The sequence below is a fragment of the Gopherus flavomarginatus genome, chromosome 8, assembly GCF_025201925.1.
Source record: "Gopherus flavomarginatus isolate rGopFla2 chromosome 8, rGopFla2.mat.asm, whole genome shotgun sequence".
Classification (NCBI taxonomy): domain Eukaryota; kingdom Metazoa; phylum Chordata; order Testudines; family Testudinidae; genus Gopherus; species Gopherus flavomarginatus.
Window position 1 is genome coordinate 46,797,636 of NC_066624.1, and position 25,924 is coordinate 46,823,559.

At 51.9% G+C, this 25,924-nt stretch overlaps 1 pseudogene; it reads left to right on the plus strand.

The window, feature by feature from the left end:
- The window catches only part of LOC127056901 (zinc finger protein 3-like), an 89,919-nt pseudogene that overhangs the window by 20,073 nt on the left and 43,922 nt on the right, over positions 1-25,924 (plus strand).

A 25,924-nucleotide genomic window follows, 5' to 3' on the forward strand; every position in this document is an offset into this window, starting at 1 on the left:
TAACCAGAAGAGCCTGGCTTGGCCTGCCAGTTCTTCCTTGCTGAACCTAGTGTGTCTGTTGGCTCCTTTTTTGTCTCTCTTTTCAAAAAAAGAAAAGACCTATCAGCAGAATCCTTCTAAGTGCTTGTTCAAGACAGAGAGAGCCTTCCTTGCGGCTAAGTCTTGGTGCCATGGGGCATGCCTCATTACTGTGGTGCCTCTTACTGGCCATCCTGGTAATAAGTTCTGGTTCACCGGTGCGCCTTCATCTAGTGGCATCTGGCTGCATCTGTTTTATCATTAGGACCCATGGCGCTCTCAGGACTTCAGTGTCCTCTTATGGACACAGCCCTCTGGCTGTGCCCCACTCAGTTCTATCCCCCCTTCCCGGGGGCAGCTGTTCTGAACCTGGACACTTGCCTCAGTCGCTGGCTGCAGTCCAGGGTGTAGTCACATGTGTCAGCCACTATGGAGGCAAAAGTCGTGAACGTCCAACCCTGCATCTGTTTCCCTGGACCACTTCCCCACAGCCCCAGCACCTTCCTCTGACTTTGTATTAGGGCCTCAGTCTGGCAGAATTCGGCCAGAAGGTCACTCATGCTCCCCTTACCCACCCAGCACTACTCTCATAAGGGTGCTCACCCAGCCTCAGCCCCAGCCCCAGCCAAACCTCCCTCCTCAAACTCCAAGCAGTGACTCTCTTGCTGTGCTGAGCAGCCCTTTATATATGGGCTGCTCCAGCAAGCCTTCTCCTGACTGGCTCTGCCAATAAGCCCTTTCCTGATAGGCCGGGTTCTGCGCAGCCTCTGCAAGGCTGCCTTAATCTTTCTCCTGCTTGGTTGGGGGCAGACAGCTCCCCACACTTGGAAAATGGCAAATGAGAAGCTTACAGCTGGTGGAAAGGTTACCATGATTGAGAACTGAGCCCAGGTTGCTGCGACTGAAACACAGATCACTAACCGCTATATGATCACAGTGGCTGGCGGGAGAAGCACATGTTAGAAGCCCTCTGTCATCTCAGCTGTGGCTTTCTGTGCACGGAGAGCCAGACACCTCAAGGTCTGCAGGTCTTGAGGGAAATGTGGAATGTCTGTACTTTAGAATTTGCAGGTGTTGTCCTGGGCCATCAAATGGAACTGTTGCAAACACTTTCTGGAGGCAGGCACCATGGCTTAGCTGGCTAAAGCACCTGTTTCCTAAACAAGAGATCCTGGGTTCAGCTCCCAGTGTTGCCTTTGTGTATGGCTTTTGTCTCCTCTGCTCACATTTTCCTGTATCTTCCTAGGAAACAGAAGAGACCTCCCTTGGTAGTCAAGTCATTGCTTCCTAAGGAAAAGGCTTCTTTGTAGAGAAGCATTGGAAAGAATCAAATCACAAGCCTGGAGTTGATGAAAAGGCTGCTGTGACTGGCATTAGCATGGTGGTTGCTTTGACTGCAATAGCTGCAACGTGAGAGCCTGCGCCACACGTCCTTGTGATTCACTGGGGATGTCCACATGCAGATGTCATGTCACCTTCCTTTAGATAGTCACTGATAAAAAATGGAGCAGTTGGGAGAAAAGTTCCAGAGAGTGGCATCGTGGCTAAGCTGGCTGACTCACCTGCCAGGGAAAGTGGATTTAGGGATGCAGCGCCCAGTGGTGCCTTGCCAAATGTGTCTGCTCTTCCCATCTTTTGGTCAATCTTCTGAGGAAACAGAGAAGACTGCCTCTGCCTTGCAATGCAAATACTTCCAAAAGAAACCAGTCGTTTTTTCTGAGCAGTGTTTGAAGGAGGCACCTGAGAAATGTGGAGACAAGGAAAAGGTCATCGTAACTCAACTTGCATCCATGGCTCTTGGGGCCACAACGCAGAGCACTAAGCACTGTATGACCACAGCAAAATCTAAACTTTACACCTTATTACACTAGGCAGTAGTTAGGTCAAGTATTTTTCTCACCCCACTGGATGTTACCCTCCTTAATACATAGAATTCCTCCCTTCATTTTCTCAGGATTCCTGCTGCTTCCAACATAGGTGGGGGAGGAGAAAGGCAAAAACATGATGCCACAGTCTCCTATTTTATATCTTTAGTTCAAGTGTCTAGAAGACACTTGCCCAGACGTGTCCGGGTGGGCTCTGCTGAGTCACTAGGTTGGGGAATCCTCCTGGTGTGGTCTTGTGCAACTGACTCATAGACTTGAGCAGTCCCCAGAGTGTTGTGTTTGGGCATCTGTCATTGAATTGGAAATCCCTTAATTACAATTCCTCTGCTGATTCATGGTTGTTGAACTCCCTCCTTGGCAGGGGTCACTAGCAAAATTATAGCATATTTCAGTAACAACCATACAGCAAAATGCATAACTTCATACACCCTCATGCTATACATATTTGGACAGAGTAACCGATTTTAGCAGATCATGACTTTTCATGTGATAACTGACATGGAATTGTTTGTATGAGATATCACAGTCATATATGAATGATGAATATGTGAGCTACAGGGGGCTATTTTGAGGTACATCATGTCACAAAAGCCCGCAGAGACTGGTCTTTGGGAAGAGCTGGCTGAAGAGCCTTCTGAGTAACTGAGAGATCCTGGCTTGGCTGGCCAGTTTGTGCTTGTGAATTAAACTTGTCCGCTGGGCTCCCTTTTTTGTGTCTCTTTCACATAAACAGAGCAGAAGTTCTTGGCCAATCCTTGACAGTGCTTGTTCAAGACACAGAGAGACTCTGTGCTGTGGCAGGGGTAAGGGTGCAGGAGGTGGTCGGAGGGGAGGTGCTTACCTCGGGCAGCACAGCTCCCAAAGTGACCAGCAGTCAGGATTTCCTCCAACAGTGCCCCACAAGGGTCCAGGGTCAGCTCCAGCACAGGCCACACAGGAAGGCTTAATGCTCGAGCTACAGCACATGCTGGGCAGGCTTGAGGCCAGAGTCCCCATGGCAGGAGAGAAAAAGAAGTCTCGGCCCCTGGAGGGGCAGGATGGGCTTCCTGGATCTCATTTGCTCACAGCCAGGACCCTGCCCCCACTCCCAAGTCGTCCATGGCACCCCCAGGTCAGCCAGAATGGAGCAGCCGTTTTCACTGCACCAAGTCCACTTATGGCTTACAGGTAACACCCAGACCCACCACAGCCCATCATCTTGGCCAGAAAGGAGCCTACTCAGCCTCGTCATTGCTTATTTTCCTTCCCCCCAGAACCCCGCTTCTCCTGGGCTGCAGGGAGCCATCCCTGGGATGCCAACAGCCAGCCACAGGGGTCTATCTCCCAGCAGCCAACCGCACCTCCATGGTTTGGCTCTCAGAAGGGCAGGTGGGGGTTTCCTGGATCCCAGATGCTCACAGCCAGCCCAGCCTCCACCTCTAAAACCATCAGTCATGCCCCCAGGTTGGCCATAAAGGAGCAGCAATTCTCCACTTGGTCTCTGTTTTGCTTGTTTTCCTTTGACCCAGAACCCCCCTTCTTCTCCTGGGCTGCAAGTAGCCATCCCTGGGAAGCCAAGAGGCAGGCGCAGGATTCTGCCTCCCAGCAGCCAACCACACCTCCCCAGGCTTTGCAGAATGAATGATGGTGCTCTACTAACCCCACTTAGCCACAATGATGTGCTTAGTTTCTGCCCTGCCTTTATCAGCTTGACTTTCCTCTTTTTCCCCATTCCTGCCTCACTTCCTTCTTTTGAAAGTCAGGCAAAGAAGGCCAGCAGGAAGAGCCGGCGTCCACCTGCCAATCTTCAAGGGCAGAGGAGGCCAAGCCACAAGTCTCTGAAAGGTAACATGACTAACTCCTCTAGGTTCTCCAGCCTGACACCAAGGTGCTTTCTCCACTGCTTTCAGCACATTCTGTCATGCAGGGGTTGGAGTTATCCCAGGGACAGGCCAGTGGCAGAAGGAGAAGCGCCTTCCTGAACAGTAAGGGGATCTGGGAAAAGGAAACCAGCATGTTTCTGCCTGGCTTGAATCAGGGACCTTTTGCGTGTTAGGCAAATGTGATTACCACTACACTACAGAAACTCCATCTGCTTGGCTGTTGCTCACCCTTCCACAGACCGATGGACAAACCTAGAGAAAGTGGTGGCAGCCCTTCAATAGGTCAGCTGGCAGAGCAGAGGACTGGAGCCGGCACTCAGGAAGTCGTCCTTACCTCATCCATGTGACTCCAGCTTGAGGGAGAGCTTCTTCTTTTTCTCCTTGCTGACAAAGAGCAAGAGAAGAATGAAAGGTCAGGTGGGCCAACTCGGTGCAGAAGCCCATGCTGTCTTTTCCTGCTGCATAGCCTGAAATGAGGGACTTGTGGCAGTTAAAGGAACTGCTACACCTTTCAGAAAACATCCGACCTGTGCACAAAGCTGGATAGAATAGCCTGCTAGTCTAGCACGCTCCCAACTGAACTACTTCAGCAGCTGCTAGGTTTCTTTTTGGCTCATTAAACCACATCTTCAGTCACTGATGGCCAATGAGAGAGCGACATCGCTTGCTATTTTAGAACTTGAAAATGCCATTGGCCAATCTTTGGATCTCTTTAATGCTGCGCTTCAGTTCATGGGGGAAAGGTGAGAGAAACCACCTTTCAACTAATGGCCTGGGGTTAACATCCTAACGCTGTCTCCTACTGTAACACTATTTAATCCTGGACAGCCTTGTGCTGGTGACAGTTCCATTTCTAGATGTTAGTACGTTTCAGTTACCGTTAAAATTAAAAAGTTTCTATATGCTTAAAGAAAATGCATTTGTTTTATTTGCTTATATATGGAATGAATAAATACAGGTTTACAGAACCTAGCCTGCAAATTTAGCATCTTATATGACAGAGAAAATCATGCATCGAAATTGTACATCAAAATCATGTACTGAGCTACAAATGCAATGAAAAATAAGATACTTAAAATTTGTAACATCTTGCCTGGGGTGCCACTTGGTCTAGGTCAGACCCTGCCAGGGAGAACAGGAATTAGTGTCACATGCCTATTTTCAGGCTGTAATCTGTGGGCACCCTGCTCTGCAGGAGGGATCGTGGTAGCCCAGACTCAGGGCTGGAACAGGCCCTGATTGAGGGGGTGGCTGCATGGTTTACAACGCTCCGATGTCTCAGACAATGTGTCTCTCCCAAAGCCTCAGATCTGCGTTCCCAGAAGGCTCCTGTGCTGCCTCCGCTCCTTTCATCTTCTACAGCAAGGAACAGCAGCAAGGGTCAGGCATGAGCCATAGGCACTAGGTGGGTGGCAGAGGCTTCAGGAGCCCAGAGTGTTTGCCAGTCTGGGCATTTTGGCTGAGACCTCAGGGACACATTGTGAGGCAGAATCCCAGGCATCTGTATGAAAGGAGCATAGGGACTTTAGAGCAGCCAGACTAGGTCAGACTGGGTCCATTTTGCCCAGTGTCCTGTCTTCCCATAGCGGCCAAAGCCAGGTGCCCCAGAGGGAATGAACAGAACAGGTAATCATCAAGTGATCTATCCCCTGTCATCCGCTCCCAGCAAACAGAGACTAGGGACACCTTCCCTGCTTTTTGTCGGCCGCTGCACATTGAGTAGATGTTTGCAGAGAACTATCCACAGTGATTCCAAGATCTCTCACTTGAGTTGCAATAGCTATTTTACATCCCATCTTTTTATATGTAGAGTTGGGATTATGTTTGCCAATGTGCATCACTTTGCATTTATCAACATTGAATTTCATCTGCCATTTTGTTGCCCTTTCACCCAGTTTTGTGAAATCTCTTTTTAGCTCTTCACAGGCTGCTTCGCACTTAACTATCCTCTGTAGTTTGGGATCATCTCCAAAATTTGTCACCTCGCTGTTTAGCAGATCGTTTATCAATATGTTGAATAGTCCCAGTACAGACATCACTAGTTACCTGTTTGCATCCTGAAAACTGACCATTTATTCCTACCCTTTGTTTCCTAGCTTTTAACCAGTTATTGATCCAGGTGAGGACCTTCCAGAGGTGAAAGTTAGCCGGTCCGGTCTGATATGGGGTACTGGCAAGAGCGAGTACGCTGTGCTAGCCCGGCCCAGCTTCCCCAAGCTGGTGATTTAAAGGACCCAGGGCTCCCTGCAGAGGCCAGAGCCCCGGGCCCTTTAAATCGCTGCCTGAGCCCCCCTGCCGGAGCCCTGGGGAGCAAAGCACTGCCGTGGAACGCTGCTCTCTCCTGCGCCACGAACACAGAGCAGGGGCGACGGGAGCTTCCTTACAGTGTGTGGGGGGGCACTGTTCTCTGAACTATGGTGCTCCCATGACACCCCTTCCCCAGGGACCCACATTCACACCACCCCTCCCCCGCGGCCACAACCAGAGAACGCCTCTTCTCCCCAAGACTCCTCCCTTCCCCCCACTCCATCATTTGTCCTAACAGCCAGTAAAGAGTGGTGGGGCCATGGCCCTCTACCCCCTCGTTCCAGCACCCCTGACACAGAGCTAAGCAGGCAGCAGTGTGTGTGTGTCACAGATGCTGCTGTGCTGAGCTGAGCCAGTGAGGGAAACAGGGGCTGATGTTGGGGCTGTCCCCCTCCCCCTGCCTCAGGACTGGTTGCTTGCAGCAGCTGTCTGAACTTAGAGACAGTGTGCCACACAATCCCTCTCCCCACACACACACACTCTGTACCCCACCAGGCACATTGCAGTTGAAAAGCAGCTGGCAATCTAGTAGGATTCCCATGGAACAATGGGATAGAGAAACCTGCATCATGTGATGCTGTACCAGCCCATGAGGCTTTGCAAACCCTTCCCAAAGCACCCGCAGCCAGTTGCACAGCTACCCACAATGCACTTCTCTCTACAATGCACTGCTCTCTGTGGCCATCCAAGAGCCTAGCCTGGATGTGCTCTGGTGACACAAGGGGCATAGTGTGGACGTGCAACAGCTGTTTAATTGAAACACTTTAAAGCCACATTACCCAATAGTGTAGATATAGCTTGAGAGTGAGACAATACCCAGCTCTGTTGAAACTGAAGAACCATAAATTCCTCTGTAGCTGGCAGGATTTGAACCTGTTCAGGGAGACCCCAATAGATTTCTAGCCCATCACCTTAACCACTCAGCCACAACTACTTGCTTGAGATGTGTCTCTCACTACACTCCAGTTCTGTTCTCACTGAGTGATCAATTCCAATTGTTCCCTCAGACCAGCTTCCAAAACACACACACTGCTGTGCCATTGTGTAAGTGTGTCCCTGGCTGAACTGCAAGAATTCCTGCTCATTTCCCTTCTGGCTGGAGCATGAGGAGAGTGTGTTTGTGGTCAATGACGTTCCTGTAGATTGTTGTCCATTTCCTGCCTTGATCATTCAGACAGTTCCCTTACCATCATATCCCCAGCACCTCAGGGATTGCAATAGCAGGGGGCAGGTTTTCTCTGGGGCACTGAGCTTTGCCAGGGGGTTGGTGGTTCCTTTCCTTCCTCACCCTGGAGTAAACTCAGCTTTTTATTCCATCCTTGATGTTTCAAGGAATAACAAGAGATGACCAAGGAAAGAGGTGGACAGGGTGGGTCTCAGGTGAGGAGAAGAGAGGTGCAAGTGGTGGGCAGGGCCAGTCTTATGGGTGGGGCAAAGAGGTGTGGGTGGTGGACAGGGCAGGTCAGGGGAGGGGATAGAGAGATGTGAGTGCTGGGCAAGGTGGGTCTCAGGAGAGGCAGAGAGGTGTGAGTGCTGGGCAGGGTGAGTCTCAGGGGAAGGGCAGAGAGGTGGGGGCAGCAGGCAGACCTTGGGGGCGGGGGTGGAGAGACACAAGGAGGCCTTCTGGGAGGAGACGAGCAAGCAAAAGGTGGACCAGCAGGCCTCAGCCAAAGAGAAAGAGCAGGAGTGGGAAGTGGCCAAATGGGAGTGAGAGCAGAGCACAGGTGGGGCTTCAGAGGGAGGAGAAAGAATCAAGGGGGTGGAGTGGACAGAACTGCCCAGAGGATTCAGGGGGCCTGAGGCAAAACAATTTTGGGTGCCCCTTCCATAAAAAAAAGTTGCAATACTATAGAATACTATATTCTCATGGGATCCCTGCAGGGCCTGGGGTAAATTGCCCCACTTGCCCCCCCCCCGGGTGACCGTGGCCTCAGCCTCTCCTCGTAAGTCCACTGACCCCTAATCATTTTTGTTGCCCTCCCCAAGACTCTCTCCAATTTGTTTCTGTGGTGGGAGGGCAAAAACTGGACACAATGCTCCAGATGTGGCCTCACCAGTGCTGAATAGAGGGGAATAATCACTTCTCTCAATCTGCTGGAAATGCTCCTATTAATCCAGCCCAATACGACCAGTTACCCATATTGAATGCAGACCCAGCAATATTTGATCAATTGGTTACTGTCCATTCAGGAGGTTCTTTCCTACCTATTCATAAAGAATGAAGATGCTCTAAGCAGAGGGGAGAGAGCTGTCCCGTCCGTGTAGTTAATCCATCTCCCCGAGAGGTGGTAGCTATGTCACTGGGGGAAGCTATGGGGGTGAGTGTGCAAGCAGTGGTGTCCCCATATATCTATAAGTTTAAGTGTGGGCCCCTTACTGAATGAGGGAGGTAACTTAGTGGACAGAGGAAGTGGAAAAAGCTAATGTACTCAATGCTTTTTTTGCCTCTGTCTTCACAAACAAGGTCAGCTCCCAGATTGCTGCACTGGGCAGCACAGCTTGGGGAGAAGCTGACCAGCCCTCTGTGGAGAAAGAAGTGGTTCGGGACTATTTAGAAAAACTGGAGACGAGCAAATTTCCATGGGGCTGGATGCGCTGCATCCGAGGGTGCTAAAGGAGTTGGCGGATGTGATTGCAGAGCCATTGGCCATTATCTTTGAAAACTCATGGTGATCAGGGGTGGTCCCGGATGACTGGAAAAAGGCTACTGTAGTGCCCATCTATAAAAAGGGAAGAAGGAGGATCCAGGGAACTACAGACCAGTCAGTCTCACCTCAGTCCCTGGAAAAATCATGGAGCAGGTCCTCAAGGAATCAATTCTGAAGCACTTAGAGGAGAGGAAAGTGATCAGGAACAGTCAGCATGGATTCAACAAGGGCAAGTCATCCTTGACTTTAGCAAAGCTTTTGATATGATCTCCCATAGTATTCTTGCCAGCAAGTTAAAGAAGTGTGTGCTGGATGAATGGACTGTAAGGTGGATAGAAAGCTGGCTAGATCGTCAGGCTCAATGTGTAGTGATCAACGGCTCCATGTCTAGTTGGCAGCCGGTTTCAAGCGCAGTGCCCCAAGCGTCGGTCCTAGGGCTGGTTTTGTTCAATATCTTCATTGATGATCTGGAGGATGGTGTGGATTGCACCCTCAACAAGTTTGCAGATGACCCTAAACTTGGAGGAGTGGTAGATACACTGGAGGGTAGGGATAGGATACAGAGGGACCTAGACAAATTAGAGAACTGGGCCAAAAGAAACCTGATGAGGTTCAACAAGGACAAGTGCTGAGTCCTGCACTTAGGACGGAAGAATCCCATTCACTGTTACAGACTAGGGACCAAATGGCTAGGAAGCAGTTCTGCAGAAAAGGACCTAGGTGTTACACTAGACGAGAAGCTGGCTATGAGTCAACAGTGTGCGCTTGTTGCCAAGAAGGCTAACGGCATTCTGGGCTGTATAAGTAGGGGCATTGCCAGCAGATCGAGGGATGTGATCATTCCTCTCTATTCGGCATTGGTGAAGCCTCATCTGGTGTACTGTGTCCAGTTTGGGGCCCGACACTACAAGAAGGATGTGGAAAAATTGGAAACAGTCCAGCAGAGGGCAACAAAAATGATCAGGGGTCTGAAGCGCATGACTAATGAGGAAAGGCTAAGGGAACTGGGCTTGTTTAAGCTGAAGAAGAGAAGACTGAGGGGGGATTTGATAGCTGCTTTTAAGTACCTGAAAGAGGGTTCCAAAGAGGATGGACCTAGACTGTTCTCAGTGGTAGCAGATGAGAGAACAAGGAGTAAGGGTCTCAAGTTGCAGTGGGGGAGGTTTAGGCTGGATATTAGGAAAAAACTTTTTCACTAGGAGGGTGGTGAAGCACTGGAATGGGATGGCTAGGGAGGTGGTAGAATCTCCTTCCTTAGAGGTTTTTAAGGGCAGGCTTGACAAAGCCCTGGCTGGGATGAATTAGTTTGGGATTGGTCCTGCTTTGAGCAGTGGATTGGACTAGATGACTTCCTGAGGTCCCTTCCAACCCTAATATTCTATGATTATATGATTAGATGCTCTAATGGTCTCTTCTGGCCATAAAGTCAACTAATTTCTGAAAAACGGAGCGTAGCATTGGGAGCAGCATCTGATGTTTTACTGTCTAGCCAACTTGCTGCCTAGAACGAACACTCCTTGTGTGGGGTGATCCTCCAAAGTGCCTGGTCTGGGGTAGGACATTAGCACAGCAAGGGAGGGGTGTGGCAGTGACATCACAAAGGCCTTTTGCAGGACCTCAGACTATTGGTCAAAGGTGGTGGGGAGGTGGTGACCTCACAGAGAGATGCTGACATCAGCCAGGCAGGACAGGGGCGAGGGGCCAGGGAAACCTCAGAGACCCCTGTGGCTTTGCGTCAGCAAGTCTCCTTCCCCAGGTCTCTCCTTGAGGACTGATAAAGTATTCGGGTTCACAGATGGGAGCACCAGGAGGAACCTCTTTCGAGTTTTCTCCTTCCCTTGTAGTGATTTTTCTAGAAAACAGCCGTCCCTGTTTAGAAGGTAAGAGCCTCCTGGAGGTTTGAAACCTGTTCAGTCTGATCCATCTGGTGAGAGTTGAATTCTAGACATGGAAAACACGAGCTTAAGGAGGCAGAATTTTATTGCACACCTGGGATTTTGTCCCTTAGAATCAGTGCGGACATAAGGGTTTGTCCTTTTTGTTTCAGCTTTTCCTCCATCCATCCTTCCCTCCTTTCTTTTCTTCTCTTGCTTCTTATCTCCTTTTTCCTATTCCCCTCTCAACACCAGCAGGTGTGCTTCTGTGTGTGTGTGTGTGTGTGTGTGTGTGTGTGTTGCGGGGGAGTGCTCTGCAGCTCCCACTGTGAGAGATCCACCCAAAAATGTGGGACTGAAATAGTGCTTGGGCAGTGATCCCCAGCAGTCACCTGGGCCATCTTTTGGGCTCTCTGGTAAGAATCCTCAGCCTCCCCTCCTCAGTCTCTACCCTGATTGGCTGAGCAGGGGGTTATTGACAGGGAGGAGACTCAGGTCCATGTTGTTCTCTTTTAAAAACAAGGAAATAAATCAGAACCAGTTCTATGTTTGACAAATTTTGCTGCTTCTCTGCATTAATTGTCTCTGAGCAGTTCATGATTCTCTCTAACATTGCAGTTCTCCTGAAATACTTGCTGAATAATTACTGTGCACTGTTATTGGTCTGGAGGTCATCTGAGAGCACGTTATTCAGGTCATTCAATGTCTGAAATTCAAGATCCGATGGTTGGTTTGAAAATCAGGGCTCTTGGATCCTATTCCCAACTCTGCCACTGCCTGGCTGTGTGACCTAAGACAAGTCAGTTTTCCTTTCTCAGCTTTAGCTTCTCCCTCTTTCAAGTAGGGATAATAATGATCCACTCTTACCTACCTCATGGTGGGTGGAGGATGGGGATCCATTGGAGAGTGTCACTAAGAGTAGTGCATAATATGAGGTGTCCCATCATGTTTACTCAGAGCAGATTATGACATAATAGATTAGCTGAAACAGTCTTTTTTATTTGTATTTTTTTATTTTGGAATTGTTAAAAGCAGCAACGACTTAGCTCAGACTGAAGCATCTTATCTAATTTTCAAGATCTAAGTGTCTCCTCCTTGTGTGTGATGACACAATTTAACACACTGTGACAAATAGGAGATGCTTTTGTTTTGCAACAAAATCTTTTTGCAAAGAACTTCCATCTCACTTATGATTCTGAGAAACAAACTGGTTTAGTCTGAATGGGATTTTCGGACAGAAACGGTTAGAATGAAATTTTCCACCATCTCAATTCCTGAGCTCTATCCCTGCCTCTCGGGGGATTTGTTGTCTGTTAGAACAGGAGTCTGACTGGCGGCTTCTCTTTCTGGCTCTGCCACCGCCTTGCTGTGTAGGCCCTTGGGTAGGTCACCTCCCTTCTCTGTACCCTCAGGTTCCTCCCATTTGTCCAATGGGAACAGGGACAGTTCTCGAATTCTGGGCAGTTGTGAGCCTGAGTGAGAGAAGGGGTGTTGAAGCCCTCTGTGAAGAAGAAAGGGGAGTTTCACGGTGTTTTAGCACCAAGGAATTCTAAAGTTTGCTAAAGTGTCTAGTCTGTGGAAACAAGAAATGGTCGGGGCCAAACTTTTTAACTACTGCCTTTTTAAAGCCCTTTCAAGAATGTGAGTCCCTATCTTTTAGGTACCTTTTTTGCTCTTTGAATTAAAACTGTAGCAATAGACAAGTGAGTCCCTATATTTTAGGTACCTGGGGTTCTTTGCCAGCAGGAGAGAAGAGGTTCCTGCCTCCTTTTTTGTGGCCTTAACAAACCAGGTGTTGTGCCCCAGTTCTCGTCTGAGATCCCTGAAAAAGAACATCTTCCCATCCATGAACAAGACAGGACCTATCTTTCAAAGGGGAACAAAAAGACCTCTGGGACTTACAGACTAGCTAGCCTGACTGCCATAGCTGGAGAGATACTGGAATACATTCTTAAACACTCAGTTTGTCAGCAGCACCTACAGGATAATTTGGTTCTTAGGACGAGTGAGCATGGATTTGTCAAGAACAAATCATTCCAAACCAATTCTCTTTCCTTCTTCGGCAGGGTTCCGGGCCTGGTGTAGGTGGGTAAACAGTAGATGGGATCTAGCTTGCAGTTACTAAGGCTTTTGACACTGTCTCGTAGGACATTCTCACAAGCAAACGAGGGAAATGCAGTCCAGCTGCAATCAGTGTAATGTGGGTGCAGAGCTGGTTGAAAGCCCAGACTCCAGGAGCCCTTCTCCATATTTGGCTGTCCAATGGAGAGGGTGTACCTAGTGGGTCTGGCAGGCATCAGTCCAGAGTCCGGTACTATACAATATTTTCATGAATGATTTGGAAAATAGAGTGGAGACCATGCTTCTAAAATTTGCAACTGACATCAATCACTTTGAAGCACAGGATTGAAATTCAAAACGTCCTTAACAAATTGGAGATTGGTCTTCTTGAGCCAAACTCCATGGCTGGGCCCCTCTCTCTACACTGGGCTGAAGTGAAACCTCAGAGCCAAACACTCCTCCTGGGCAGTGTGCTCTGACCTTGAATGGTCAGATGCTGCTTAGCACTGTCAGAGCAACTTTTGCTGGGAGATTCTCCCAGCACTTTCCAATAGCGGGAAAGTACGAAATCCCCATTTCACTGCTGGGGACAGAGCCCTAGAGGGGGGAGCAACTTGCCCAAAGTCCCCCAGGAAAAGGAAAAGAACCAGCAGTGGAACCAACAGGAAACCCAGCAATGGAACTCAGGAGTCCAGGGGGTGTGCTAGGGTGACCAGATGTCCTTATTTTATAGGGACAGTCCGAATTTTGGGGTCTTTTTCTTATCTAGGATCCTATTACCTCCCACCTCCTGTCCCGATTTTTCACACTTGCTGTCTGGTCACCCTAGGGTATGCACATGTGTGGGTCCCAGCTTCTCCCTGCCCCCCTCATTGAAGCAGAAGTACAGGGTTACTGCCCTGGGTACTGCAGGGCACCTGTGGACATGGGGCTGGCTGGAGGTAGGGTCTTGCTGCAGGCAGGGTAAGGGGTGCGGGGCTGGCTGGCTTCAGGCAGGGGCGTGCATTGGGTTGGCTGGAGACAGGGCAGGGGATAGAGGGCTGGCTGCAGACAGGGGGTGCAGGGCTGGTGCAGGCTGAGTGTGTGGAGGGGCTGGTTGGCTTTGGGCAGGGCCACAGGGGGGTGTGGCAGGAGATGGCTGGAGACAGGGCTGGGGGTTTGTCAGGGGCTTTGCTGCAGGGCTGGCTGCAAGTAGGGCAGGGAGGATGCGGCTGGTGTGGGCAGGGCAGAAGGTGCAGGGCTGTCTGCAGACAGAGGATGGCTGCGGGCAGGGCAGGGCAGGGGGTGCAGGGCTGGCTGCAGGTAGGGCATGGGGCAGGGCCGGTGCAAGGATGTTTCACTCCCTAGGCGAAACTTCTACCTTGCACCCTCTCCCCCTGCGTCCCCACCCTGAGGTTCCCCACCCGTGGCAGCTCCTCCCCTCCACCCTGAGGCTCCCCTCTTGTGGCAACTCCCCCGCTCTGCCCTGCGGCACCCCCCCCTCGCCCCAGCTCACCCCTGCTCCAAGCACGAGCACCCTGAGCACACCATGGCCGCTTCACTTCTCCTGCCTCCCAGGCTTGTGGCGCCTAAGCCTGCCAGGCAGTCAAGTACCCTCCTCTGAGCCACAGCAGCCCTGAGAGTTGACAATAGAGGCACCTTAGCTCCTGAGTTCCTTCAATGTGTCCCCCTCCGGGGTCCAGCTCCGATCACGAAATACTTGGGGTATGTCTATACCACCTGCCGAATTGGTGGGCAGCGATCGATCCAGCGGGGGTCGATATATCGCGTCTAGTGTAGATGCAACACATCGAGTGCTCTCCCCTCGACTACTGTATTCCAGCTAGGTAAGAGACAAAGACAGAGTCTACGGGGAGCTGCAGCAGTCGACTCACCGCGACTGTGACATTATAAGAATAATATAATATCTCATTGAAACGTGACAGGGCCAGAAAGAGTTAATTAACTCACCTCACCGAGTTAGCTGACCCATGGGTGAACCTTAAGAACTGGTTAGCAAGATATGTGAATGAACAGAGCTTTGAAATGCAAGTCTGCATTGTTAGAGGTAGAAGGGGAGATGTTTGCTCAGGTCTTGTGATGTAGGCAAACAAGTCTTGTCTATTGCTACAGTTTTAATTCAAAGAGCAAAAAAGGAATATTAACATTAATGATGATACTTGAGTGAAATAGTATTATTGTCTATCTGTCTCTTTGAAGGTTGTGGTAACCTGAATCTGAACTGTTTAATGAATAAATTACTCTGTACTAATTGCCAGGATGCTTGAAAGGAGAATTAAGCCTATTGTCTTCTGAGGCCGAAAGGCTGCTGGAAATGTATAAGAACCCTGGGACACGATCCTTCTTCTTCTCAGATCTGCTTTGGGTTTCAAGAGGGGGAAACCTTAAGCCACAAGGATTGAGATCCCCAGTCATTGACTGGAGCCACCCTGAATATGGAAATTGGACTATAACCTATGGACTATTTCTAAAAGAACTTTTGGCAACTACAAGCTCACCTCTACTATGTATCTGAACCTCAAGAATTGAATTCAGGTCGATATGTCTATCAATCTTTTAATCAACACTCTGTCTCTTTCCTAATGAATTTTAGTTTAGTTAATAAGAATTGGCTATAGCATGTATTTCAGGTAAGAAAAAAAGTTATAATTGAACCTGGGTAGGTAGCTGATCCTTTGGGATCAGAAGAATCTTTTCTTTAACATGATGACGTAAGATTTTCAGGAATCATCATCATATCTGACAGGTGTGTCTGGACGGAGGCCTGATGCTGGGTACTTTAAGGGAACTGCGTGGCTTAAACTTCTAAGTAACCAGTGAGGTACTACAGAAGCTGTTTTGTGTTGGCTTGGTAAATCTAAGTACCGGAATAACCAGCAGTTTTTGGAATTTGTCTGTCCTGTTTTGTTTGTGGTTCACCCTGATTGAGTGACCTCAGCTGGCTCCCACGAGCAGCACCATCACACCTACATCCAGGCTGTAGGGGTCCTGGGGGGCTAAGAGAGTTTTGGGGGAGGGCACAGATACCAATCTCCAGGCTCTAGGGGTCCCAGGGGGGCTTAGGGAGTTCCTGGGGGGCACATATTCGTACATCCAGGTTTTAGTGGTACCAGGGGTCTTAGAGGGTTAGTGGGGGGCATAGATATCAGTCCCGGAGGGGGGTCAGAGGTTTCATGAGGGGCACAGAATCTACGTCCAGATTGTAGCTGTCCCGGGGGGTTTAGGAGGGTTGTGGGGGTACAAATACCTACGTCCAGGCAGTAGGGGTTCCTGGGGGTGAGGGGGTTTCTGAGGGGCACATATACCTACGTGCAGACTGGAGTGTCCCGGGGGGCTTATGGAGTCCCTATAGAGCACAGATACAAATGTCCTGGCTGTATAGGTACCTGGGGGGCTTAGGGGGCTTGTGGGGGGCAACGATACCTACGTTCAGGCTGGAGGGGTCTCCGGGGGTCTTAGGTATTTGGTGGGGGGCACAGATACCTACATCCAGGCTGCAGGGGTTCTTGAGGGGCTTAGGGTCTGTCACAGAGTGTAGGGGAGTCCAGTCCTGCACCTCTCTTCCTGGGACTCAAAGTGACTCTCAGCCAGCCAGTAAAACAGAAAGTTTATTGGACAATAGGAGCGAAAGATACAGCAGAACATGAAGGCACAAGCAGGATCCCGCAATCGAGTCCTTCTGGGGCTTCAGGAAACTTAGTTCCCAGTTTGGGATTCCCTGAATTCCAACCACCCAGACCAAAACCGAAACTGAACTAACCCAACTCTCTCCAGCCAGCCCCTTCTTTTGTCCAGCTTCCCGGGCAAAGGTGCTGACCCTCTCCCTCCTGCCTAGCTCAGGTTACAGGCTGAGCACGTGTCCGGACTTAAGGTCACCTGCTGCTCTCCCATCTCCCACACAGACAGTCCCTACTCCATCACAGTAATGCACAGAGCATTTCCCGCATGGAGCAACAGTGACACCGTGTGGCCACGCAGGATAATGCACAGAGCATTTCCCTCACAGAGCAACAATGACATCATGTAGCCATATAGGGTAATGCAAAGAGCATTTCCGGCATGGAGCAACAGTGACACTGTGTGGCCACGCAGGGTAATGCACAGAGCTTTTCCTGCATGGAGCAACGGTGACACCATGTGGCCATGCAGGGTAATGCACAGATCATTTCCCTCACAGAGCAACAGTGACACCATGTGGCCATATAGGGTAATGCACAGAGCATTTCCTGCATGGAGCAACAGTGACACCGTGTGGCCACACAGGGTAGTGCACAGATCACTTCCTGCATGGAGCAACAGTGACATCATGTGGAGACGCAGGGTAGTACACAGAGCATTTCCCTCATGGTGCAACAGTGACACCATGTGGCCACGCAGGGTAATGCACAGAGCATTTCCTGCATGGAGCAACAGTGACACCGTGTGGCCACTCAGGGTAATGCACAGAGCATCACACCTACGTAGATGCTTTAGAGATCCCTGGGGTCTTAGGGGTCATGGGGGGCACAGATAGCTACGTCTAGGCTGGAGGCATTCTGGGGGGCTTAAGGGGGTTCGTAGGGTCACAGATACCTACGTCCAGGATGGTCGGGACTCTGGGGGAGTTAGGGGCGTTGTGGGGGGCATAGGCACTTGCGTCCAGGGTGTAGAGGTCCTGGTGGGGATTAAGGGCTTCCTGGAGGACACCAATATCTATGTCCGGGATGGAGAGGTCCCTGGACGGCTTAGGGGGTTGTGGTGAGCACAGTGATCCCTGAGGGTATAGGGACTTGGTGAGGGGCACAGATACCTATGTATGTCCTGGAAGGGTCCCTGGGGGGGGCTTAGTGGTATTGTAGGGGACACAGATACCTAAGTCCAGGCTATAGGCATTCTGGGGTGGCTTAGGGCTTTGGGGGGGCACAAATACCTACATCCAGGCTGGAGGGGTCCCTGGGGGCTTAGGGGGGTTGTGGGGGGCACAGGTATGTACGTCCAGGCTGGAGAGGTTCCAGGGAGTATAAGGAATTTTTGTGGACAGCAGAGATACTTATGTCCAGGATCTAGGGGTCCCTGGGGGGCTTAGGGTTTTTTTGGGAGGCACAGATAACTATGTCCAGGTTGGAGTGGTTCCTGGGGGGGTTAGGAGGTTCCTGGGGGGCACAGATACCTAGGTCCATGCTGTAGGGGTCCCCGGGTGGATTAGGAGTTTTCTGAGGGGTACAGATACATACATCTAGACTGTAGGGGTCCCTGGGAGTCTTAGGGGGTTTGTGGGGGGTCAGCAATACCTAAGTCCAGGCAATAGGGCTTCCAGGGGGAATTAGTGTGTTGTGGGGGCACAGATACCTAGATCCAGGCTGAAGGGTTCCCACTGGCGGGGGGCTTAGGCAGTTTGTGTTCGGCAAAGATACCTACCTCCAGGCTGGAGGGGTGTCTCGGCACTTAGGGATTTTGGGGGGGCACAGATACCTCCGTCCAGGCTGGAGGGTCCCTGGGGAGCTTAGCGGGTTCGCAGGGGGCACAGATACCTAAATCCAGGCTGGAGGGATCCGGGGGGGGCTTATGGGGTTCAGGGGGCACAGATACTTATCTCTAGGCTGTAGGGGTCCCTGGGGGGCTTAGGGAGTTTTGGGGGGCCCCAGATACCTAAGTCCTTGCTGTAGGCATCCCTACAGGTGCTTATGGGTTCATGGGATGCACAGATACTTATGTCCAGGCTGGAGGGGGCAGGGGGGGTCTGGGGTTTCATGGGGGGCACAGATACGAACCTCCAGGCTGTAGGAGTCCCAGGGGGGCTGTGAGGGTACAGATACCTACATCTAGGCTGGAGGGGTCACAGGTAGTTACGTCCAGGCTGAAGGGGTCACTGGGACGTTTAGGGTGATTGTGGGAGCACAGATACCTAAGTCCAGGCTAAAAGGGTAATGGGAGTGCTTAAGGGATCGGGACTGACACAGATACCTATGTCCAGGGTCTAGGGGTCCAGAGGGATTGGGGGTTGAGGGGGGAACAGATACCTACGTCATAGCTGGAGGGGTCTTGGGTGGTTTAGGAGGTTCGTTGGAGTCACAGATACCTAAGTCCAGGCTGTAGGGGTTCCTGGGGCATTCAGGGATTTCTGGGGGTCACAGATACCTACGTGCAGACTAGAGGGGTCCCAGAGGGCTTAGGAGAATTATGGGGGTCACAGATACCTACATGCAGACTGGAGGGGTCCTGGAGCGCTTAGGAGATTTATGGGGGGCACAGATACCAACATACTGGCTGTAAAGGTCCCTGGGGGGCTTTGCGGGTTCGGGAGGCACAGATACCAATGTCCTGGCTGTAGATGTTCCTGGGGTACATAGAGGGGCTGTGGTCGCACATAACCCTACATCCAGGCTGTAGGGTTCCCGGGGGCCCCTGGCCAAATTGGGTCCCCCTGGAAAAGTCTCCCTCACGGTGGCCCCAGGGCTGGAGGAGCTCCCACTCCCTGATATGGCCCAGAGGCTGCAGCAGGGGCACAGAGCTTCTCTGGTGTCAGGGCCACAGCGGGGCAGGGGTAAAGGAGTGAGACCAGAGAAGCTCTGTGCCCCTGCTGCAGCCCCCAGGTAACAGAAGGGAGTGGGAGCTCTTCCAGCCCTGGGGCCACCGTGGAGGAACATCTACAGCCAGGACATTGGTATCTGTGCCCCCCATAAACCACCTAATCCCCACGGGAACCCTTACAGCCAGGATGTTGGTATCTGTCCCCCCATAAATCTCCGAAGCCCTCTGGAACCCTTCCAGTCTGAACGTATGTATCTGTGACCCCCAGAAATCCCCGAATGCCCCAGGAACCCCTACAGCCTGGACTTAGGTATCTGTGACTCCAACGAACCTCCTAAACCACCCAGGACCCCTTCAGCTAGGACGTAGGCATCTGTTCCCCCCTCAACCCCCAATCACCTCGGGACCTCTAGACCCTGGACATAGGTATCTGTGTCCGCCCCGATCCCTTAAGCACCCCCATTACCCCTTTAGCCTGGACGTAGGTATCTGTGCTCCCACAAACCCCCTAAACGTCCCAGCGACATCTTCAGCCTGGAAGCCCCTATCTGTGACCCCCACGAACCTCTAACCCCCCAGGGATCCCTACAGCCTGGACACAGGTGTCTGAGCACCCCACAAATCCCCTAAGCTCCTCGGGACACATCCATCCTGGATGTATCTGAGCCCCCAGTGAACCGCCTAATCTCCTCAGGACACCGACAGCCTGCACCTAGGTATCTGTGCACCCCACAAACCCCCTATAACCCTCAGGACCCCTCCAGACAAGATGTAGGCATCTGTACCCCCACAGACCCCCTTGGACTCCTACAGCCTGGAGGTTCGTATCTGTGCCCCTCATGAAATCCCAACCCCCCCCTCGGCCCCTGGAGCTGGGGTTGAGGGCCCCAGGGTTTGGGCCCCTGGAGCTGGGGTTGGGGCCCACAGGGGCTGGTCCCCTATTGCTGGGGTTGGGGCCCCCAGGGGTTGGGCCCCTGGAGCTGGGGTTGAGGGCCACAGGGGTTTGGCCCCTGGAGCTGGGGTTGCAGCTCCAGGGGTTGGGGCCCTTGAGCTACGGTTGGGACCCCCAGGGGTTGCGCCCCTGGAGCTAGGGTTGGGGCCCCAGGGGTTGGGACCCTGGAGCTGGAGTTGGGGCCCCCAGGGGCTGGGCCCCTATTGCTGGAGTTCGGGCCCCCAGGGTTTGGGCACCTGGAGCTACGGTTGGGGCTCCTAGGGGTTGGGCCCCTGGAGCTCGGGTTGGGGCCCCCAAGCCTGAGCCCCTATTGTTGGGGTTGGGGCCCGCAGGAGTTGGGCCCCTGGAGCTACGGTTGGGCCCCTGGAGATGGGGGGACACAGATACCTAAGTCCAGGCTGGATGGGTCGGGGGGGCTTATGGGGTTCAGCGAGCACAGATGCTTATCTCTAGGCTATAGGGGTCCCTGGTGGGCTTAGGGGGTTTTGAGGGGCCCCAGATACCTAAGTCTATACTGTAGGCGTCCCTACAGGTGCTTATGGGTTCGTGGGGTGCCCCCCAACACACTAATTCCCCCTGGAAGCCCTATTGCCTGGAAGTAGGTATCTCTGCCCTCCACAAACCCCCTAAGCCTCCCAGGGACCCTTACAGCCTAGACGTAGGTATCTCTGCCACCCAGAAAACCCCTAATCCACCCAGGGACCCCTACAGCATGGACCTAGGTATCTGTGCCCCCCAGGAACTCCCTAAACCCCCAGGAACCACTAAAACCTGGACATAGATATCTGTGCCTACCAAAAAACCCTAAGCCCCCCGGGACCCCTAGAGTATGGAGATAGGTATCTCTGCCATCCGCAAAAACCCCTAATCCTCTCCAGAACCTCTCCATCCTGGATGTACATATCTGTGCCCCTTCCCACAAACCACCTAAGACCCCCGGGACCCCTCCAGCCTGAACGTAGGTATCTGTGCCCCCTCAAAGCCCTAAGCAACCCCAGAATGCCTATAGCCTGGACGTAGGTATCTGTGTCTCCTACAATACCACTAAGCCCCCCCCCAGGGACCCCTCCAGGACATACATAGGTATCTGTGCCCCTCACCAAGTCCCTATACCCGCAGGGATCACTGTGCTCACCACAACCCCCTAAGCCGTCCAGGGACCCCTTCAGCCCAGACGTAGATATTGGTGTCCTCCACGAAGCACTTAATCCCCACCACGACCTCTACAGCCTAGACGCAAGTACCTATGCCCCTCACAGCCCCCCTAACTCTCCCAGGGTCCAGCCCATACTGGATGCAGGTATCTTTGACCCTACAAACCCCCGTTAGCCCTCGAGGCATCTCTACAGCCTCCACGTAGGTGTGATGCTCTCTGCATTAGCCTGTTTGGCCACATGGTGTCACTGTTGCTCCATGCAGGAAATGCTCTGTGCATTACCCTGCGTGACCACATGGTGTCACTGTTGCTCCATGAAGGAAATGCTCTGTGTATTACCCTGCTTGGCCACACGGTGCCACTGTTGCTCCATGCAGGAAATGCTCTGTGCATTACCCTGTGAGGCCACACAGTATTACTCTTGCTCCATGCAGGGAAATGCTCTGTGCATTACCCTGTGTATCCACACGGTGTCACTGTTGCTCCATGCAGGAAATGCTCTGTGCATTACCATGTGTGTCCACATGGTGTCACTGTTGCTCCATGCAGGAAATGCTCTGTGCGTTAGCCTCTGTGACCACACAGTATCACTCTTGCTCCATGCAGGGAAATGCTCTGTGCATTACCCAGCGTGGCCACCTGGTGTCACTGTTGCTCCATGCGGGAAATGCTCTGGGCTTTACTGTGGTGGAGTGGGGACTGTCTGTGTGGGGGATGGGAGATCAGGGGGTGACTTTAGGTGAGGGACAGGACCTAAGCCTGTAACTCGAGCTAGGCAGGGCTGAGAGGGTGGCCACCTTTGCCCGGGAAGCTGGACACAAGAAGGGGTCGGCTGGAGGGAGTTAGTTCAGTTTTGGTTTGGAGCTGGGTAGTTGGAATTCAGAGAATCCCAAACTGGGAACTAAGCTTCCTGAACCCCTAGAAGGACTCGTCTGATGGGTCCTGGTTGTGCCCCAAAGCCGTGCTATATCCTTCGTTCCTGTTCGCCAAAACAACCCTCTCTTTTACTGGCTGGCTGAATCACTGTGTGTCCCTGGAAGAGGCGTGCAGGGCCAGATTCCACCACACTCCGTGACACACCCTAAGCCCCTCTGGGGCCCGTGCAGCTGGGACGTAGGTATCTGTGCCCCCCACCAAACCCCTGAGCCAACCAGGGACCCCTACAGCCTGGACCTAGATCTCTGTGCCCCCCAGGAACCCCCTAAAACCCCCAGGGACCTCTTCAGCCTGGACATAGGTGGAACCCATCTGGCAGGATGAATTGATAGCAGCAAGGACTGGTTTCAATACATAGTGGTCCCTTCCCTATTACGTAATGCAAACCAGCTCGAGCCCTCACCCAGTGACATGGGAAAATTTTACATATGCACCCCTAGGTGCCTCAAAGAGGCAATACTTCCCCTCTCGCAATCATAGAATCTGGGTATAGCAGAAAATGTTTAATAACGTGAGATAAACAACACAGCATTAAATTGGGAAAACACCTCAACTAGACCGTGTCCTTTTCCCTGGGCTCTAGAGTCTAGCAATCCCCAAATCACCCCAAGACTCAAAAGTACAATACCTCAAATATTTGAAGACTCAAGCAACCCCATAATCACCTACAGTCCAGCAGCCCCAGAGTTCAAGAGTCTATCTGCTGGGTTTCCCCCCCTGCCAGCCTGGGTAGAAATGGGCACCTTACGTGGTCCACTGCTGACTGCCCTGCTTCTCCGTGGGATTCTGCTTCTACCTTCCCCACAAACTGCTCAGCTCAGTCCACCAGCTGCTCTGCTCCAGCAGTCTCCAAAAACTGCTTAGCTTACTTCACTCTGTGAGCCATTTCAAGTGTTCCACAAACTGCTCTTCTCCATCAGCTGTTCTGCAATATATTTTCTAATTCTCCCCCTAGTTAACACAGCACTTCAATGACTCCAGCTCAGAAATCTGGATTTTCAGTTATTAAGAAATTCGACAACCAGCTCTACTATTCAACTGTTAAAAAAGAAAAAAATGTAATTGGTGTTTCTGGCTCACCCAAGGAGCCCACTCCCTTGTCTAGTGAGTGCCACTCAACTGATGGTGAGAATCCCTGTCTCAAAGCTGTTTCACAGTTCCTCATACACACAATCAGAGTGACAACACTCCACATCTCACACCCCAACAACAAATAAACTGGGGATACCATAGCTGTCAAAGTAACCATCCCAGGCTGCCGTGGCCATGTCAGGCACGGTGGGTGTGTCTATGCAAACATGATCAGATCCTGAAATCCTTTTCCACATTTGCCATAATTCACCACCAGATGTCAGGGTAGAGTTCATCTTGATTCTGCTTACAAAGGTATCTGTGCCCCCCACAACCCTCTAATCCCACCAGGACCCATCTAGCCTGGATAATGGTATCTGTGCTCTCCACAAACATCTAAGCCCCCCAGGGAACCCACAAGCCCAGATGTAGGCATCTGTATGCCCCACACACCCGCTAATACCCACAGGACCCTTCCAGACTGTAGGTAGGTATCTGTGACCCCTAGAGCCCCACAAAGTCCCTCTGGACCCCTACAGCATGGATGTTTGTATCTCTGACAGACAAAAACCGCCTAAGCTACCCAGGGCCACCTACTATCAGGATGTAGGTATCTGTTCCCCCCCCAAACACACCTAATCCCCCCGGAACCCCTACAGCCTAGATGTAGGTATCTCTGACCCCACGAATCCACTAAGACATGACAGGACCTCTCCAGCATCGACATAGGTATCTGTGCTCACACAACCCTCCTAAGACCCCCGAAACCCCTCCAGCCTAGACGCAGGTATCTGTGCCCAGCATGAACCACCTAAGGTCCCTAGGACCCCTCTTGCCTGGATGAATGTATCTGTGCCCCTTACAAACCCCTAAGCGGATCCCTATAGCCAGGACGTAGATATCTGTGCACCCTCACGAAACCACTGATCCTCCCAGCGACCCCTACAGCATGGAAGTAGGTATCTGTACCCCAAAATGCCCCAAAGCAACCCCAGGACCCCTACAGCCTCGATATATGTGTGTGGCCACATCGTGTCACTGTTCCTCTATGAGAGAAATGCTCTGTGCATTACCCTGCGTGGCCACATAGAATCACTGTTGCTCCATCCAGAAAATGCTCTGTGCATTTCCCTGCATGGCCACATGGTGTCACTGTTGCTCCATGCAGGAAATGCTCTGTGCATTACCTGGTGTGGTCACAAGGTGTCAATGTTGCTCCATGAGGGAAATGCTCTGTGCATTACCCTGCCTGGCCACACAGTGCCACTGTTGCTCCATGCGGGAAATGCTCTGTGCATTACTGTGATGGAGTAGGGACTGTCTGTGTCGGGGATGGGAGAGCAGGGGGTGACTTTAGGACTGGACACGTGCTCAGCCTGTAACCTGAGCTAGGCGACGGGAGGGATCAGCACCTTTGCCTGGGAAGCTGGACACAGGAAATGGCCAGCTGGAGGGAGTTGGGTTAGTTCAGTTTCAGTTTTAGTCTCGGTGGTTGGAATTCAGGGATTCCCAAACTGAGAACTAAGTTTCCTGAACCCCTAGAAGGACTTGATTGTGGGGTCCTGCTTGTGCCTCCAAGCTCTGCTGTATCCTTCGCTCCTGTTGTCCAATAAACCTTCTGTTTTACTGGCTGGCTGAGAGTCACTGTGAGTCCCAGGAAGAGGGGTGCAGGACCGGACTCCCCCACACTCTGTGACAGACCCTAAGCCCCTCCGAGACCCCTGCAGCCTGGACGTAGGTATCAGTGCCTCCCACCAAACACTTAAGACACTCAGAGACCCCTTCAGCCTGAACTTAGGTATCTGTGCCCCCCACAAACCCTCTAAGCCCCCGAGGGACCTATACAGCCAGAACATTGGTATCTGTACCCCATATAGACTCCATAAGCCCCCTGGGACGCTCCAGTGTGCACGTAGGTATATGTGCCCCTCAGAAACCCTCTAAGCCTCCAGGAACCCCTACAGCTTGGACGTAGGTATTTGCACTCCCACAACCCCCCTAACCCCCCCCCGGGACATCTACAATCTGGATGCAGATATCTGTGCCCCTCAAGAAACCTCTAACCCCCCCTGGGAACGATACAGCCTGGACATACATATCTGTGCCCACCAGAAGCCCTAAAACCCACTTGTACCCCTACAGCCTGGACATAGGTGTCTTTGGCCCCCACAAATCCCCTAAGACTCCCAGGATGCCTCCAGCCTGGACGTAGGTATCTTTGCCCCTCACTAACCCCCTAAGCCCCCCTGGTAGCCCTACAGCCTGGATGTAGGAATATGTGCACCCCACGAACCCTCTAAGCCCCCCTGGGACCCCTAGAGCATGGAGATTGGTATCTGTGTCCCCCCAAACTCTCTAAGCCCCCCAGGGACCCCTATGGCCTGGACGTAGGTATCTGTGCACCTCAAGGCCCCTAAGATCCCCCGGACCGCTGCAGCCTGGATGTAGGTGTGATGGTGCTGCCCGTGGGAGCAAGCTCAGCTCACTAAATCAGAGTGAATTGCAAACAAAACAGGGCACACAAATCCCAAACGCTGCTGGTTATTTCAATACTTAGATTTACTAAGCCAGCACAAAACAGCTTCTGTAGTACCTCACTGGTTACTTAGAAGTTTAAACCACGCAGTTCCCTTAAAGTACCCA